This window comes from Sminthopsis crassicaudata, chromosome 1 (assembly GCF_048593235.1).
Source record: "Sminthopsis crassicaudata isolate SCR6 chromosome 1, ASM4859323v1, whole genome shotgun sequence".
In the NCBI taxonomy this organism is placed as follows: Eukaryota; Metazoa; Chordata; class Mammalia; order Dasyuromorphia; family Dasyuridae; genus Sminthopsis; species Sminthopsis crassicaudata.
This window is the reverse complement of record NC_133617.1, coordinates 605,387,198-605,395,773: the sequence shown is the minus strand read 5'-3', so window position 1 is coordinate 605,395,773 and position 8,576 is coordinate 605,387,198. Positions and strand designations below refer to the sequence as shown.

General features: G+C 36.5%; 1 long non-coding RNA gene across 1 annotated transcript in view; it reads right to left on the bottom strand.

The window, feature by feature from the left end:
* Positions 1-374: 374 nt before the first annotated feature.
* Positions 375-8,576, bottom strand: part of LOC141555489 (uncharacterized) — a 32,665-nt gene continuing 24,463 nt past the window's right edge. The window contains exons 2-5 of the long non-coding RNA XR_012486204.1: positions 7,767-7,891; positions 4,297-4,387; positions 1,423-1,532; positions 375-782 (exon numbers count right to left, since the gene is read on the bottom strand). This is a non-coding gene — a long non-coding RNA (uncharacterized LOC141555489). The remainder of the gene's footprint in view (positions 783-1,422; positions 1,533-4,296; positions 4,388-7,766; positions 7,892-8,576) is intronic.

Here is an 8,576-nt window from a genome sequence, read left to right as displayed (position 1 = left end):
AGACACAGCTCATATTTTAGATTATTATATTATATTAATAATATAAGGACAGCTAGGTGGCACTGTGTGTGGATCTTTCAGGAATACTCATTTTCTAAAGGTCAATTCTGGCCTCAGACACTTACTAGCTATGTGACTCTAGGCAAGTCACTTGACTCTCTTTGCTCTAGTTTCCTCAACTATAAAATGAAATGGAGAAGGAAATGGCAAGCCATTCTGGCCTCTTTGTCAAGAAAACCCCAAATAGGGTCACAAAAAGTTGGACACAACTGAAGAACAAAAATTATATTATATGATGTATATAAGATTCTATTATCTTATATATAATATTGCAAGTAATATTTTATATTATATAATATATTGTAAAATTTATATTTATATAAAATTTATACTTTATTACATCATGTTGGACTGGGTATTAGGAGATTTGGGTTGTAATTCCAGCTTTCCCATTAACTAACTGTTGTGCTGGGCATGTAGTTTCACCATTCTGGACTTCTTTTTCCTCAATCTTTAAAAAAGAGAAGATTGGATCAGATGAGCTGTTAGTTCTGTTCTGACATAACATTTTCCAGTTCTGTCTGGTTCTATCACACACATTGAGTATTTTCATTGTAACTTGAAGCTGAAGAGATTCTCTGGGCTCCATTCCAGGTCAAGAAATCATCCATCCGACTGTGTTGTTTTAGCTGTAGTTGCTCCGGGAGCAATAGTTATAACCCTTCCTTGGGTCAATCAAGGAAATGTCCACAGGACTCCCACTCTGGTTTCTACATCATATGCTTAGTGGAACAAGGTGGGAAGAAGAGGCACAATTTTCCAATTTGAAATTCCATTTATGTTCAGGCCTAGTGATTGCATAAAAAATACCATGTCTACTACCGAAAGGCCTTTCTTTCCACTCCTCCCCTTCTCCCTCTATTATTCTTGGAATAGGAGGTAGGGTCTGGACAGGAGACTTCATTAATATAGGGAATCTCCGCAAAGAGAAGCTTACTCTATCAATGCAGGGTAATATCTTTTCTATAACTCATAGAATTAGGGAATTACCGAAGAAATTAAACAAATAAAGTGACACAACCAGGATGTGTTATAAAGGTAGTACATGATCCCACTTCTCAGCTCACTATCATGTTATCCTCTTCTTTTGCTTTAGGAGTTTTAAATCTGTGCAATCTTAGAACACTGCAGAAAAATTGAGAACTCTTCACATCTCTTCCTCCCAATGAATACACTAATCCAAAAAATAAATGATACTTTTTTCTAGCACTATTTTGTTACTGGACTTAATGTGAGCTTTAGATGATCAAGGAAGGGATAACGACATGGAATCAAGCACAATGGTAGACCTGGAAGGCACCTTACAGCCTACCCACTTTTTTGTAGAGGAGAAAAGATCCCCAGAGAAGCATATCTCCTTACTCAAAGATACAGGATAGATTAATGGCAGTGATGAGCTGGAAATCCATCTCTTCTCTTCTATTTCCTTGGAGCAGAGGAGGTGGCCCCCTGTGCTTTACTCTTGTAAAATCCTGCGGGGAAATTCAGAGAAAAAAATAATAGTTGATTGAAAAGAAAATTGTATAAGTTAAGACTGCTCAGGAACAACTTTAATTTATGTGCCAATAAGTTACACAAATATTTTCCCTTCTATTCAATTAACAATAAGCTATTCCCTTGGTAATTGCCACATGCCACGAAACTGATTGTTGTTCTGAGTTTCAGCAAGGCCCTTTCTCTAGACAAATCTTACTCATCTGTCAAGTAAACATCTATAATTTGTATGGAGATGTTAATAGTGAAGTAGTTGGGAGAGGGAGTAACCTAAATTTCAGTCTATTTATATGACCCTTCCCAAATGCAAAGACATCAGCACATGTTTTGGTGTTAGAGGATTTATTTTGATTTATTCAGATTTTTTTTTTTAGTTATGGGATCACAGCTCAGAAAAAGGGACTTGAGAGGTCATTTAGCCCAAGCCACCCTTTTTGCAGGGGAGGAAACTGAGTCCCATAAAGGTGATGTCATTTTGCTCAGTCACACAGGTAGTCAGTGGCACAACTACTGGGATCCCAGGACTTTGGAGCATAAACTTCAAAGCTCTGTATCCCTGATGCTTCTGTTCTCCTCCCTCCTCTCTGTATGCACCAAGAATCTTTTCCCTGCCCACGCCTAACTTCCCACCTACCAGCAGCAGACTGGAAAACAGGTTAAAAAATTAAGGTGTGTTCTAAATAAGAAATTGAAGCAGGTAGTCTGAAAGGAATAATATAACAACAGTTGTTCAGTCATTTCAGTTATATCTGATACTTTGTGATGATATTTGGGAGGTTTGTGGCAAAGATACTGGACCAGTTTGCCATTTCCTTCTCTAGCTTATTTTACAAATGGGGAAACTGAGGCAAACAGGGTTAAAGAACTTTCTCAGGATTACATGGCTAGCAAGTATCTGAGGCTTGATTTGAACTCAAGAATTCCTGACTCCAGACCTGAAGCTTTCTCTACTGAGCCACCTACCTGCATGATGATGATGACTGATGGTGGTGATGATAATTCATATTTATAGAGAATTTTAAGGTTTGCAATGAATTCTTCATACATCAACTCATAGTAAGTGCCATGTGACTATGCATGTAACCTTGTTTTAAGTGGATATAAAGACATAGGTTTGCATGTCTGTATCTATGCTGATGGTACCTGCTGAGCTGGCTGGGTAGCTCTCTTGTTTTTAGGAAACAGTTTTTGAATCAGACTAATCCAGCACCTCCTACTTCCATGCAATTCTCTTCCTTCTGCCCAATCTGCTTTCAGCTGTTGGCCCATATAACAGGGAGTGTTTGTGTGAGAGGGAGAGGAGGGATGTGACAGTTGGCTGTTGACATTTTGAGGCTATTGGGAAATGAGAAAGAGTCAGGTCTGACATTGTGATTTATCCTTTTATGGGCAATGTCTCAACCAGAATGAAACTATCAAAAAGTTACTAGGCCACAAATGCCTAAGGAAGCTAGCAGGCTCATAAACTCTTGGGGGTCAATCCTCCTATCCTTACAGAATTGAAAAAGCCTTCATTCTACAGAGTTTGAAAACAATGCCTCTCTCCCATATTCTTTCCATTCCTTTTTTGCTATTTCTTTCTTTATCCCTCTTCTTTTTTCTCCTCTTTTTCCTCTTTTCTTCTTCCTCCTTTGTAACAGTAATTCCTGTTTAGTGAACTTGGAACTTTATTCTTCTAAATAACTTATCAGAAAGAAAATGTTTTATTTTGCTTTTTTCAAGATGAAAAGATATTTCTTTCAAATAAATGTGCTGTGAATTTCTAAATCCTACTGAAATACAGGAACCAGAAATATTTATGAGTACGTTTCAAAACAGCATTTAAAAATTCAAAATACACACTCATTTTAAAAGTGAAATTCAAACCTAGACAGGTGAACTTACTGATTCAAAGTCACATTCTCTCATTAACTGCTTCATCTTGGAGCTCAAGTTCTTCACTTACATCTTGGCAGGTTAAATGAGAGATTTTCCCCTTATTCAGAAACTACATTCTCCTATTGGTCAGCACACCACCAATGAGGGAAGGGATGCATCCAGGGAATATGTGTGACCAAATCACACATGTGGCTAGAGGTACCTCAGATGCTGTACAGCTGCTGATGTCCTCTAGAGATAATATTATCAGGCTAATAATACATTGCTTTACTAAGCTTGGTTCTTCTGCTTCTCTCTTCTCATACTACTTCCTGTTAAGCTTCTCAAATGAGCTACTGTTAACATTTTCAGGATTATAGAAACAATTAAGTTTCTCCCCATAGATCATAGGATCTACCAGATTTATGGACTAAAGGCAGAGGCATTGTGAGGCACAAATGAGATAATAGATAACTTGAATGAGATAATGCAAACTTTAATATTTTATAAAATAATTATTTTAATCATTAATAATTATTAATTAATCATTTTATTATTTAAACAACAAAATTAGATAGAAATATAATTTGTATAAAATATAAAAGTTTTATAAATAATAATAATTATTATTATCATACTACAATCACCAGTCTAGTGGATGACTTCATTTCCTCATTATTTCTAAGTGCAAGTAATATTAGTCAAGCAATCCATGTTGATAAATGCTCAGCAACTGGACTCTCCAGGAAAAAAAATGTATTTACACACTTTTAAGTTTAATTATTAAAAGTGAATTGTTAACATATTCTTAAAGTCTAGCCAATCAACAAAACAATAAGTCCTCTTGATTTATAGTTTGATGATCTCCAAAGCATAAATACTCACCTTAAAATTGCTCTTAGAAGCTTGTTAGAGCTGTTTCCACCAAAGCTTTGCCTTTCTACTGTGCAAACCTCACTTAGCCATATGGAGCCACCTAATCAAAAAATGTTTTTTAAGTCATTTTCTAATTTCTTATCTTCTGGTACCCTTTGTAATCCCTTTCTTTCCAAACCAGGGGTTCTTAATCTAATCTCCAGGAATTTGTTTTGAAAGATATGTTGATAATTCTATTTTAATGTAATTAATTGATTTCCTTTGTAATCCTACTATTCTACACATTTAGCGCTTATTTGAGCTCTTTGGGCTACAACTCTGAACCAGGAGTAGCACTACTGGGTCTGTGTCCCAAAAAGTTCATAAAAGAGGGAAAAGGACTCATATGTACAAAAATGTTTGTAGAAACTCTTTTTCTAGTGGCACAGAATTGGAAATTGAGTGCATAATCATTAGTTGGACAATGGTTGAATAAGTTATGGTATATGAAGTTTCTAAGTTATCTAAGTTATGGACTGAAATTCTATTTAAATCCTATTATATTCCTGGGATACTAGTCTACATTCACTACATGGTATCCAAGGAACCTACTGAGTAAATTGCAAAGGAACTGAATGGATCTAGGTAAGGAGATACTTTTTCTGCATCTTATTATGCTTTAGGTATTTTTCACTGCCTGAAATCCTATCCCTTCTCATGAAGATGAGGCCTCCCTGTTTCCTTTAACTACCAGCTAAAATCCCACCTTCTGTGAGAATTATTTCTCGATTTGTGCCTTTCCTCTATTATTTCCAACTTATTCTGTATATACCTCGTTTGGAAATTGTTTGCATGTTTTCTTCTCTATTAGACTGAGCTCCTGGAGAGCAAGCTGTTCAGTGCTTGGCAGAGGGCCTGGTACATGGTGCTTAATAAATACTTACTGACTGATTGTCATATAAATGAACTCTAAACATTACCTGTTGAGACCCTGTGAAATGAAACCTTTGTCTTCTTTCCTACCAGCATCAAAAATTACTAAATTTCTTACTTAGTACTTTGAACCATAGTGATTCTATAATAAATAAGTGGACTGGCTAACAGAATAAAGAGATTTGAATGGGAAACACATAAATACTAATCGTAAATTTGACAGTGATTCCAGTCAATTAATGAACATGAATCTAGTACTTATATCTGTAGAGATGAGTACAGGTCTTTATTAAATGAGATAATATTTATAAATGGCACAATACCTGGCACTTAGTATTGTTGTTGAGTCATTTCAGTCATGTCCAATTGTTCTTAACTCCATTTGGGGTTTTCTTGGTAAATATCCTGGAGTGGTTTGCCATTCTTTTCTCAAACTCATTTACAGGTGAGGAAACTGAGGTAAACAGTTGAGTGACTTGCCCAGGATCATACAGCTAGTAAGTGTCTGAGGCTGGATTTGAACTCATGAAGAAGAAGCCTGACTTCAGGCTTGGCTCTCTACCTACTGTTCCACCTAGCACACAGCAAGCATCACATAAATGCTTATTCTCTTCCTTTCCTTTTCTGTCTCCCCCCAATAAAAGACTATTTCTCATAAGATTCAAACCTAAGAATCACTTGAATTTTGTTAGCTGTTTTATTCCTTAAGTGTGATTGGGTAAGTGTTTTTTTATCCCTTCTCCCAAATATTCTAAACTGGTGACTAAGAGTTGCTGTGGATAGAACCTGGGGCCTGGTGTTAAAAAAAAAATAAAAATTTAAATTAAAAAAAACAAACAAACTAGAGTTCAAATCCAGCCTGAGACATTTATCAGGTGTGTGATACTTGGAAAACCTATTTTTTCTCTATTTGTCCCAGTTTCTGCAAGCCTCAAATGGGAAGAATATTAGCACCCCAGAATCCAGCTCCCAGAATTATTATGAGGATCAAATGACAATATTTGTAAAGCACTTAAAACAGTACCTCACACATTAAAGGTATTGAATAAATGCTTGCTCTCTTTCCTTTCCTTCCTTTAAAACTACTCAACCTGGCTGGAGTAAATAAGATGAAGATAAAGTAAGTAAATAAAATGAAGATAAAAGATAAGTTTCCTGTGTTTCTCCTCTCCTTAGAGCTAGAATCATATCTGATCCCTTAAATATTATTAGTCTGGAAGATATGGCTTTTAGGTTCAAGTTAACTTCAATTGCTGTTTCACTGCAAGAGAAAAATACAAGCATTATATTGAAGATTTAATTTCTTTCTCACCAAATGCAAGTTCTACAATTGACTGGGAAGATAGTAATGCTCCCAACAGTAACAGGAAAGTTGGGGGGGGAGGACACTTTGGGAAGAAATATAATAAGTTTGATTTTGAATATTTTGAATATGAGATGTTTTTGTGGCCTCCAGTTACAATTGTTCAAAAGGCATTCGGTGGTATATGACTATAGTTCAGTAGAGAGGCTAGCACTACAAATATAAACCTTGCAATCAACTGCTAGAGATGCATCTCTATGGAAGTTTCATTGATGAGAACACCTAATGAGATAGGATGAAAAAGAGAAGAGGATGCAGATCAGAGCTTTGAGGAACCATGCCCCTGGTTTTTCAGATGAAGAAACTGAGGCTCAATGAGGTGAAGAACTGTAGCATTTCCTCATATTTTTTCCTAGAACTCTGTACTTACCCTAAGCCACATCTAGAATTCAAACCTAGGTCGCTTGACTGCCAATCCATCATTCTTTCAACTGTCTTAGGCTTGCCTCCACATGCACGTCTCTACGACTTAACCTATTGTAGATTAACTGGTCACCTGCCAGGCTCCATGGCTTGCCTTGTGTTTCACAACATAAAGCTTAAAGTGAAGTATCACTCTAAACCAGCTTGCTCTAAGATTTTGCCCACATCTGATGACTAATTTTGTATAACAACAATTTGTCTTGAAGCACTCCCAAAAATATGTAAGTGAACAAAATCTACAGATATAGTTATCATGCAAATTGGTTATAGCCACAAAAGTTTCATAGAAAGAATTTTAAAGGGGTAGCTAGGTAGAACATTGATAGAGCCCTGGTCTTAGAGGTAAGAGAACCTGAGTCCAACTCTCAGCCTCAGACAGGTACTATCTGTATAACTTTGGGCAAGCCACTTAACCCCAATTGCCTTCAGAAAGAAGGAAAGAAAGAATCTTATAAAATTAAGAAAAATCATACATTGGAACAATTTGAAATTTAGACTTTACATTTCCATTTATTTATCTATTTATTTATGGTGAGCGGACAACTAGACATTTAATTTTATTGGTATGATGAACTCCCAGGAAGGAAAAAATAATTCTCTCTACCACAAAAGCTTAGTGTTTGCTCCAGAAACTTTTTAATCTTAGAGAATTGCCTGGGACAGAGAAGTTTGAAGGTCACACAAAACTAATATGGGTTAGACTTGAACCCATGACTTCCTGCATCCCAAAGCCTGTTGGTATAGCACTATCTTCTCATTGGTGGAAATGAACATGTTATACCTGTTTGAGGAATGGGGCACAGTTGGTAAGAGGAAAGGGAGGTTCTTTGGCATCTTTGGGGTTTTTTTGGTCTTTTTTCAGTCTCCTTGAATTCTGGAGTCACTTTGGGCACTTCTGGCTTCCAGCTTTGGGAGAGAAGACAGAAAGCATCAATTCTACCTCAGATTAATGATGGAAAAAACTTTTGGTTGAAGCCAATATGAGAAAAGCTTGCAATCGCCAACATGTCCTTATCTCCGGCCCAGTACCCTAGAGAATTGGGGGAATTTTTTGGGGGGCAAGAGCTCCTCTCTCCTTCAGTTGAGTTGAATTATCTTACTGCCAATGGGAGGAGTGCTTTCAATCTGTATTGTCTAGCATATATTCTTCTATATATATACTGATCTATCACTGGCCATTGGACCAGATGACTCTGGAGGGGAATGTGAGGCAGATGACCTTGCACAGCCCTCTCTTACTTACATCTATTTTATTTCACAACATCACCTCCCTGATGTCAGGCTCCTTTTTTGAGAATGAAGGACAAAACAATAACAACTTTCTCTGATTTCTATTTTGCTGTTGATTTAGATAAATGGGTTTCCTTGCTACCTGCTATGCAAATTCATTGAGGGACTGGTATTTGGTGGGAAAGGGTCAAGACTTAGGTATAAAGATTGAGGTCCTTTTTCCCCATAATAAAATAGCAATCAAAAACCAACTTGAACTTGAAAATTATATCCCCTAGACTAATAATATTTAAGGAGGCAGACAGATGTAATTATAGCCAGGTATCCCATCTTTCTAAAGAGTAATGTGGTCAAGCTTCTG